Source organism: Chiloscyllium plagiosum, chromosome 17 (assembly GCF_004010195.1).
Source record: "Chiloscyllium plagiosum isolate BGI_BamShark_2017 chromosome 17, ASM401019v2, whole genome shotgun sequence".
Taxonomy (NCBI): Eukaryota; Metazoa; Chordata; class Chondrichthyes; order Orectolobiformes; family Hemiscylliidae; genus Chiloscyllium; species Chiloscyllium plagiosum.
Window position 1 is genome coordinate 41,965,775 of NC_057726.1, and position 11,073 is coordinate 41,976,847.

The following is an 11,073-nucleotide window of genomic DNA, read 5'->3' on the forward strand; positions in this document are numbered from 1 at the left end:
GGATGTGGTGGAGGCTGGTACAATTGCAACATTTAAAAGGCATTTGGATAGGTATATGAATAGGAAGGGTTTGGAGCGATATGGGCCGGGTGCTGGCAGGTGGGACTAGATTGGGTTGGGATATGTGGTCGGCATGAATGGGTTGGACCGAAGGGTCTGTTTCCATGCCTGTACATCTCTGACTAATTGGTTTGGCATTTCCTCCTTTATATGCCAGTTTCATGCTTTGTCTCTGGATAGCAATTATTAACTCAGTTACAGAACTATGGGCAGTTTTGATTTTTGGGCGGAGCAGGACATTGTTGCTGGGGATAAAAACAGGACTCAAACCCACTCCCACATGTGATAGGGCCCTGTGACAGTGTTTTGGTAATGTGGATACCTTCTAATTGAAAATGTTGGCTCATCCCAAGACCTTCAGCCTAATAGGAAGGTCAAGAACTCCCTACCTCAAAACAGCACTCTGGCTATCAATGGCCAGTGAAGAGTATTACCAGGGAGAAAACAATACTGAGGAGTCCTTGAAGATACATAACCTTCTTTGGAGAAGTTAGAACCAGGCAGCAGGGCCCCAGTGATTTAGGCAAGAGGTAGCAGACAGCTTGTTATGGTCCTATGCCTTAGGATAGAGTGGGCAAAGATGGAGCGGAGCCAGTTAAAGAGGGACCCTCCAGAAAATTCCTTGGTGACTGACAGGGTTTACCTGATTATCTCATGGCAGTTGTTCCTCCCAAGGGCAAAATGCTCAGTAGTGGAAAGTGGCTATTGACCAGGTTAGATGGTTTCATTGGCTGATGGATAGCAGTATTGCTAAGATTCCTACCATTAGTAATTTACCATAGCAATTGGAAGATGCTGGAATTCCACCCCCACCCTCCCAACCCTATATGGCCCTATCCTGGTTATTTTTCCAGACCCCCTCTCATCCCAACTAGTTTCCAGTGAGCCAGGCAAATATCCTGGTAATTCCAGTTTTGATTTAGAATAGAGTCCATATCACTTATCCAAGTATCTTGCTTCTCAATATGTCAGCTACACCTCAGGTGCAAGCCCTACTGGAAGGGCCTTAATGGAAGGATGTAAGCAGGCAAGTAGCTTTCATCTGGTCCTGTTTTCTGGTTACTGTCAAAAGTAGACAGGAGATCTGAAGTTTTTTTGAAAAAGTCCACCAAGTATCAACCTTGGCTTCAACAGATTCTCTGATCTCAGTCAGAGGCCCAAGGCTTCAGATTCAAATGATGGTGGGAGTGGATAGCCCTTGCTCATTGGGAGAAAATTGTGATGAGGACCAGGAATATCAGCATTAAATCTGGATGAAAAACCCATAACTTTACAAATCTAAACCATGCTGTTCTCATTTGGCAAAGATCCAGAGATTCTAGGGCAATATAAAACAGACTTGGCAAAATGAGTCTCTGCCTCCAGCCTCTTGCACTCTGGAAACAGGTATTCAGACTAATGGATGTTAGAAAGGGGTCTAAAAAAAATCATTTTTGGAATTTGATTTTTGAAAATTTGTTGGATTTCTGAAGGCTTTCATTAAATGAAAGTCAGTTGGACTGAACAAACTACATCATTTAAGGAGGTAGTGACTGCTGTTAACTGCCTACCAGAACTCCTGTAGTATTACTAGATAATTTGATTATACGATTGGGTTTATGACAGGTAGAGTAAACATTGGACCATCTCTGCTCTTCATTTGATAGACTGAGGAATTGAGTATAGCCGATTTCTATCTCAATCATTTTCCTGTATGGTCTCCTCAGATCTTTAATACCGGTTATCTGGAAATCTCTTCATTGAATTTAGTTGGTTCCCCCACAGACCTCAGGTGAGGGGACATAATCCTTGGAAATTTGCATCACAGACAGGGTGGTTAAGGTGTTTAGCACACTTGCCTTCATTGCTCAGACCTTTGAGTGGAGTTGGATCATCAAGGAGGTTGTACAGGATGATAGTGAGGCCTCTTCTGGAGTGTGTGCACAGTTCTAATCACTGTTATAGGAAGGATATCATTCAACTGGGGAGGGCTAAAAAAGATTTACCAGGATCTTGCAGAGAATGGAGGGTTTGAGTTATAAAGGAGAGGCTGGATAAACTGGCACTCTAATGTAGGAGATGGAGGGCTGACTGGTTTATAAAATCTGAGGGGCATAGATAAGATGAATAGCAAAGGATTTTTTCCTAAGGGGGTAGGGAGGGGTGGCAAGGTTCAAGACTAGCAGTGTATTTTCAGAGAGAAGAGAAAGATTTAAGTACACAAGAGGCAACTATTTAAAATTAAAATAGAGGGTTTGTGTGGAATGAACTGCCAGAGGGAGTGGTAGACATAGGTACAGTTATGACATTAAAAGACATTTTCATTACTACATGAATAGGAAAGGTTTGTAGGGATATGGGCAAAACACAGGCAGGTGGGACTAGTTTGGTTTGGGAAAACATGGTTGACATTGACTAATTGCATCAAAGGGCCTGTTTCTGTTCTGATGACTGACCTCAGCACTAAGTGCTCTACCTGTTACTTTCATAGTGTACCTTGGTTCCTGAACCTTGTCCTCCTGGATTTTCATGAAGTACAGAAAGATCATGTGTAATATTCCTGGCAAGTAAATCAAAGCAGCAAGGTGGTAGCAGCTCAGTGTGGTGCTGAATTTGAGATCTGTCAACTGAATCAGTTCACATTCACAAGGCAGAGCAGTGAAGTCATGGCAATTTGCAGGGCAGTGACATGGTGCAGGTGGAGGATTCTGGTATGATGGTTTTGAAGCAGAGTTTCCATCATGCTTTGACTGCTGCCATTTGAGGTTGAGGTGGGGTAGAGGTCTGGAGCAATACAGTGAATAGCTGGGGTCCAACAACAAGCCCTGCAGCACCCCACAACTGATATTTGGAAATTAACCCATTTATACCTAGTTTCTAGAGCACCTGCCAATCAGTTCTTTCTCCATGTTAGTACATGACCCTCAATCCTGTGCACTTAAATTCACATGCCAATCTTGTGGAACCTTAAAGCCTTCTGAAAGGTCCAAATAACCCATAAATCCACAGCTCCTTTTTAACTCCTGGTTTCATCCTTGAAAAATTGCAGTCAATTTGTCAAGCAGGATTTCCCTTTCAAAAAATTTTCCAAGTGTTCCTCTATTAAAATCTGCTCTAGAAAATTCTAGCATTTTTCCAAGAGTTTTCTCTAACTCCTTTTTGAATAGGAAGTTAGATTAGCTCCCAAACAATCCTCTTCTGTGTGTCACCATAGTCTTACCAGACCATAGAGGTGGCTTTCAAAGAAGCAACTGGTGGGGATTTAACTGGAGGACCAGCAGACCACAGGTGAGGGAGGAGGTTGAGGAGTGTCCTTCCTGGTAACCTCAAATCAGTGATGGGAATTGAACCCCTGCTATTGCCATCACACTGCTCTAAACAGAAAATCAAGCCAACTGAGCTAAACCCATTCCCAATTGGTATCAACTGTCCAGTCTATACAATCTTGAAAGATGACCAATTTCTTCATTACTCTGGAAATTTAGATTATTGGGCCCTGGGGATTTCCCAACACCATTTCTAATATGGAGTTCCTTCCTCTTACTAGATCTTAAGTTCCAACATTTTTGGGATGTTATTTGTGAACACAGAATCAAAGCATGTATTTTGGTCTGCCATCTCTCTTCCCCATTATAACTTCCTCAGCTAACTTTAACCTCTACATTTGGCTCCACTAATTGTTTTCTCTTCATAAGCTTTTACAAATGTGGATGTTACCTGCAATCTTAAATCAAGATGTCCTCCTTAGCTGAATTCTAAACTGCCCCAAGTTGTTAAATCTGCTTCTTCTGACCAAGTTATCTACTCCTACCTTGGATCTACAACAGTCCCTAAATTTCCTTTAGGGATGGTCAGGCTACCTTTCCTGGTTCCTGTGCCAGACAGGAATGAATAATTGTTGCAGACTTGCAAGGTTTGCTGTCACCTGCCCACTATCACCCCTTTAAATAATGTTCCAATTTATTGGGGACAGTTTGTGCCTCATAGCATGTCAGTTTCCTTCATCTAGTTAGAAGGAATTAGACTACTTTACAGCTTAAAGAAATCTTATCATATTATGGTCACTTATCCCCAAGAGGCCTTGCACAGCTAGATTGTCAATTATTGCTTTCTTATTACACAGTACTCAGTCTAGAATGGCCTGTTCTCTAGTTAGTTCAACATATTGATCCAGAAAACAATCCTGTACGAGGAATTTCTCACCCACAGTATTAGATTGATTTGCCCAATTTATATCCAGATTAAAATCACCTATAAATACACTATTTATCACTTAATTTCCTGTTTAATGCCCAATATTGAGACTACACAGTTTAGTGGTCTATGCACAACCCTAAGTATTGTTATCCATCTTTTGGTGCCTGAGGCACCTTTGTGCCCAGTCACAAGAAAGAAGCCAAACACTGCTGCTGGTAAGAGCACTCTTAGAAAGAGGAGGATTGTTGGTTACCTGACAACAGGCATGATGATTAAGCAGAAAACAACTCTGCTCATTTTGGTGCTACTGGAACATCTGACATTAGACTGCACTGGAGTGCCTGCACAAGTGTCCATTGAGAGAGCTGCATCCATTCCTTTTGGAAAGGGTGCTGCTTCCTCACCATATTTCCCTCAACAAATCCAACCTCTTGTTTACCCATTTGTGAACCCAACAGTGTTGAGTATTTCATTCTGGCTGAATGTAAAGTCATACACACACACTGGATTGGCAGCGGTGATCTGTAAGGACCCAATAACTGATTATCCTCTCTCCAACTGTCATTCAGGATTTCCTAATTAGACAGAGGTCCCCTTCTCTTGGCCTACATGAAAAATGGATCTTCCACCTCATCCAAGTGGCTTGGAGAATACCTGCAGGGCAGAGTTGAACTGAGGAATCAGCAAAAAAGTAATTGGGCTGAAACTTGCAATGCATGATCAACTTATGTCCATCTAATTCAGGAAAGTCCTTCAGTGGAGAAAGTCCACCATCTTTGCCCAGTCTGGCCTATTGGTGACTGGAAACTCATCAGTGCAGTATGAATGATTGGAAAATGCCTAGCAAGCTATTTGGTTGTCAGCAACACATTCCCCAATTGGCCTTTAACAGATGGCACTGAGATACTTGCTGAACATCCATATTCCTGGACATGAAGTGGCAGTGCATTAAACTGGAAACCAAAAGCACAGTACTTCAGATGCTAGAAACTTGATGACTGGGAAGTAATTAAATCTAAACTGTTCTAACAGATACAGCCAAGCCTAATCATTTTCAGCATTTTCCTTGTTTTTTTCAGCATCCTCAGTATTTATCCTTTAGTTTTCTGATATGGTCAGATGATTGTAGTTTGTTTCCACTGCTGGAAAGCAGCAACTTCCTGGTGTCTAAATGCTGCAATTGGAGCTCCGACGACTTGCTATTAAAGGTATGCAAACTCAGTACTGACGACGACATCATGGCTTTGCATTTCATGCTGCAAAGAATTTCCAAAGGTCATAGCAATAGGGCAAACTGCTGCTGGTGCTTGTAGCTATGCCAGAGAGGAGATCTGTTATCATGTTAGGCCATGCTCATGCCATTCTCACATCCACTGTGGCTTGTCAGCATTTATCACTCAACCCCTCCAAACTACCCTTCAACAGATTACAAGGATTTTATTGAAGTATTGCCCTGTGAAAAGTTAGTAACTCCAAGCCCAAGCACAATTTTACTCCAGAGAAAACAACATTTATCCTTCCACCTCTCATTACTTTTGTCTGTAAGCCAGCCCATGTCAGATGTCACAATCTAAAGCTGGACTTTCAGCTGCTTGAGATCAGCCATCACATTCTCTTGAACATCCATAGCCTCCCAACAACCATGTTGCAGTCATGGAGGGATCATTGCACTTCCAGCATTAGGATAGTACTGCAGGACTCCTCTGGTGTGGTCCAGACACGGATTTGCTGAAACAACTTGCAATGGTCTGCTCAAGTATAAATTTCATGGTCACATGAAATTAGTGTATCTTATGTGATTATAAACTGTATTGATATACATGTTTTGAAATATCACTTCTTGTTATGCATCACTGGGGTGATGTTATGGACCAGGCCAGACCCCCTCAAAACATTAAGGTAGCCCAGACTAGAAATTTGCTAGTTGTTTTAAGCAGATGTAACATGGATATTCTATAAGAGATGCTGCTAGTCAACCCACTTTGTTTAAAACAAACAGAATTTACTTACAAGATTACTGAATGAAACAAACAAAAAGAACAGAATACTGAATAACTTGACCTCTCCAAAAATCCAACAGATTATGCCAGTTTAATGCGGTTTCCAGTACTTTGAACAATCCCCATAAACAGCCCTTGGCACAAAAGGTAAAATCAGACTCTGGTTTTTACAGGAGGGGAGAGAAATCAGATATCAGCATGGAACTACTTCTTTGGGTAGAATAGCTTTTCCTCTCTCCATTGCCACACTATTGTTAAAAACCAAACCAGAGAAAAACAGAGCTGGGAGAACTGGCCATTCCCCTTCCACCATACAAATGTTCTTTTACAAAACCTGAAAACATTCTGCCTGAGGCAGTATCTATTAGTTATAGTCAAATTGGCCCCAAATCCTTCAACCCCAGATGTTTTACAGTCCATGTCTTTCTGATCTCTGGAAAAAACCCAGCATAATCTTGTTAAAGAAGCAGCATTATAGGTGGCATGCTGCAAATCAAGTCCTGCTATTCCTGGATTAGTCAAAAGTTAAGAGATTCTGAGCATATGCAAAATTCCCCAATTTACTCATTCTTCAGACCCACATAAATACAGAACTTTGTTCTTCGTTAGAAGAAATATCTAGTTTAAACACACCCCCTTATGAACTTTCCCTACATAAACAGGGAGAAAACACAAATGTTATGGTAGGGATGGAAAGACTGGGAAAGTAGTTCAGTAGCCCCTATACAGTTTGCTGAAAAGTTTGTTGTGCTGATCAGAACACTGCTTCTCAAATCTTCCTTCTCAGGCCACTTTCACTTATTTGCAGGAGGAATGGGGTGACTGGTTCCAATTTAAAATAGTCACACCATACAGCAACTGTAAGAGGGAAAATAAAGCAGTGATTTTCAGGCTGGAGATGCATCTTATTGGCAAGAGAAAGAGACAACTCATATCTTTGACAAGATCTAGTTGCTTCTCCTAAACAGTTACACCCAAGCCATTCAGCTACCAGGGAGCCCATCATAGTGATAGGAAGAAGGATTTTGTCAGCAAAACCTGATCACTAATCCACAGACCAGTTAATTATTGCCATCCAACACTCCATTCATCCACACTTCTTGGCTCTAGGTAATCTCCAAACAGGGCTTCCACAACTGCTTGAAGTAGCTATGTACAATATTTACATACAATGTCAGGTTATTTTTGAAAAAAGGTGCAACAATCCTTTTGTTAAAAAAAAGTGTTTAAATTTTAGTCTACAATAAAAAACAGAAATAACGACAATTTTTATAATCAGAGTACTATTTGACTTAGAAATGGTGGGCTTTCCAATATCTGAAACTAACTAAATTCTGTACCACATGGATACATTGAGGGATTTGGGACTAGCTTTAGAATAATTGGAATTTTATGCACCACTAGTGGATTTTTATTTGGATTTCTTAGCAACTATGGAAGGTAAATAATTGGACTTTGAGATTTTTTGGACTCTACCCTTTTTTTAGAAAGCTTAAAAAAGGAAGACCCACAACTTAGAAAAGGGATTTTTTTTTTTTTTAAAGTTCCCTTTGAGGTTTGAGCTATCCTCTGAAGTCCTTGGGTAAGGTGGTTGTAGAGAGTAGTGCTCCCAAGGGAAGAACATGGTGAACTAGGTTACCCAAGAGTCAACAGAATGTTGGGATAAAACCCAGAGGTTACTTTTAGCAGTGTATGTTTCAGCTCAGATGTAGAATAGCTCCAGAAAGAAGTTATATATTCTTGTCTGTATGTTAAGTGCTAGAGACAGGAACTTGTGGGAATACTATGGAGGTGGTGTTTTTTGATATTGTACAGTAGAGTTGAAGGTCATACAAAAATTTGTTTTTCTATTCAATTGAGGGCCTTATATAAAATTAGTTTTGCCATGTGTACTTTTATTGAAGTACAGAGAAAGTTTCAAAGTTACCAATTATGGCACCATCTTTGGTACAAATTTCTCAGTACAAATTCTTCAGGGAAAGAAATCCAGCATTTAAGATCATGGGAATGCTTTAGAAAATAATAGAAAAGAGTTCTTTCAACTTAGTCCATGCTAGCACCTAGGCTCTAATTCACACCAGGCTTCACCTAGAGGCTGGGAGACTGCTCTGGAATTATCTTTGAGGCCAGAAGTCCATGCTGACGACACTCCATGCCATGATGCACTGAGAGAGTCCTGTGAAGTACACACTTCACAAGGAATTCGGGACATCAAGGAAAAAGGGACAGAGCAGATGAGATCTGGCTGAGGAGCCTACTCCATGGCCATCTTGTTTAAGGATTAATGAATTGGAGAGAGTTTCTTTTGCAGAGTGCTTTAAAATCTTTGAATTTGCTATGGATAGTTTGATTCATTCTATTTTTATCTTCATTTCTTTTGTTAATAAACTTATTCTATTGTTAAAGCAGGCTCAGCAGCATTGTGTGCTTTCAGTGAGGAAATACTTAGTTAAAGCAAGACATGATCTATCAAGCCAGGTTTCTTCTGGGATCTGACTTGTCTGATAACATGATAACGTACAACATTCCAGCACTGAAAGCCATGAATGGCAAATTTAATATTTAGAGAATACTTGGATTTGTTCTGGTGACTCAAATGCAGCTGATACAGTGTACTACACCAGAATTAAGGTGTCACAATGGCTACCAGAATAATGAGCATTGGCCTGCATGAGTAGTTGTGTTTAGTAAACTTCAGCTGAATGTGAGGGAATGGCAGTCCTTCAAATTTCAGTAAAGGCTGGATTTGATTGGGGGACAGTGATATTTCTCTGGGTTTTGAATCTTTTGGGATATTGTTGGAAAACAAATTACTTTATTTTAAGATGTTAAAGTTCTTTCCAATTCTCTTCAAATGGTTTGTTTTTTTTTTGTTCTGTTTAGTAAAATTTATGTTTTGTTCAAGAACATCTGCAATGTTGTTTGAAATCATTGCTTAACATGGTTAGTCACAAGTGACTAAAAACATTGATCTATCAAACTAGATTTCATTCTGTGACAGACTTAGAATCAGATATACAGCACAGAAGTGGACCTTTTGGTCCAACTTGTTCATGCCAATTAGGTATCCAAAATCAATCTAGTCCCAATTGCCAGAATTTGGCCTATCCCTCATCATATACCCATCCAGATGGCTTTTAAATGCTGTAATTTTACAAGCCTCCACCACTTTCTCTGGCAGCTCATTCCATACATGCACCACCCTCTCCATGAAAACATTGGCCCTCATCCCTTTTAATTTTTTTCCCTCACCCTAAACCTATGCCCTCTAGTTCTGAACTCCAACCTCAGGACTTGTCATCTATTTACCCTATCCATACCCCTCATGGTTTTATCAAACTCTACAACATCACCATTCAGCCTCTGACACTCCAGGGAAAAACAGCCTCATCCTATTCAGCTTTCCTATAGCTCAAACCCCTGTCCAGTGTCACCATCAGCTTCAGTTGTACTTGCTGGCAATGTCAGCAATACAAGGATTACTCAAGGTTTGGTGCTATATACAAGTGGTGCACTTTAAGACATTCCTGGACTACCAGAACTTTTAACTATAAATTTAAAAAACTTAAATGCTGATGTAGAATATCTGAAATCAACCAGAATAGCTTGGAAAATCAAATCAGGTCAGCAATACTTCATCACAATTAATTAGTCTCCAACACAAAAAAGGCTAATCGTGGAAGCAGTAATTTAGAGACTTGATCAAGCTGCCCTCCCATCTATCCAACCCAAACTTTGGGTCTGCTACAAACATGACACTTGTCATCACAACAGTATAAAATTAGAGGAAATATACAATACCAATGTCCTGACAGGCATAAAATTCACAAAAGAGGGGAACAACAACAACAAACACCCATTCCTTGACAGGACAGTTGAACTTACAGTTAACTGAGCGCTTCAAACAAGTGTTTACAGAAAAACAAAAACAGACTAAATACTTAACTTCAGAAGAAATCATCCCAACACAAACAGAGCTGCATCAAGACATTATTTCAACAAACTACATCACACTGCAGCATCCAAGAACTACAAACAGCAGAAGAAAAATATCTATATGTTTTCAAGGAAAACAGGTACCCAACAAACAATCTGCAGATTCCTCAAACAAGCAGACAATGCAACCAAAGGCTATACCACACTACCTTTCAAAGGCATATTAGAAATGACTTCCAGACTACTCAGACCCCTTGGCATCATGGTAGCCCACAAACCTACCAACACACTTAAACAACAACTAATGAACCTATAGGATCCAATAGATACTACCAGCAAAACTAACGTTTAAAAGATGCAATGCAAGAACTGTAAAAACAAGTTACATTGAACAAACAAGCAGGAAACTTGCCACCAAGTTACACCAACTGGTAACCAAAAGATACAACCCACTATCACTAGTTTCTATACAGAGACAAAGAAGGACACCACTTTGACTGGGACAACACATCCTCAATCCGGCAAAGACAAAAGACACGCAGGTGATTTCTTAAGGTATGGAGTTCTGGTTAGAATGCCATCAAACAAACATCAATTTAGATCCTATCTACCCTCCCTTGGGGGTAAAAGGAACTGGAAGTGACATCACCAACCTTAAGAAACCAAGAACTATAAATAGAGAGGCAGGACATACCACCAGTGCTTCACTAGAGACTCTCACTGATATTACCTAGTATGGTGTCAAAACATCTGTAAACAAACCTTCAAGTTCAGCAAGCTCTCTTACATACCCCACCTGAGCTACAAATCTTCGCAAAAATCACTAATCGTAAAAAGCCCTTCTGCCCAATGGGTCTGCACCAATCAATAACAAGCACCTAATTATTATAATTCTATTTTC

General features: G+C 40.3%; 1 long non-coding RNA gene across 1 annotated transcript in view; it reads right to left on the reverse strand.

Moving 5' to 3' along the window:
• LOC122558410 overlaps positions 1-11,073 on the reverse strand; it is a 22,211-nt gene that overhangs the window by 10,041 nt on the left and 1,097 nt on the right. The gene's annotated exons all lie outside the window — the stretch shown is intronic.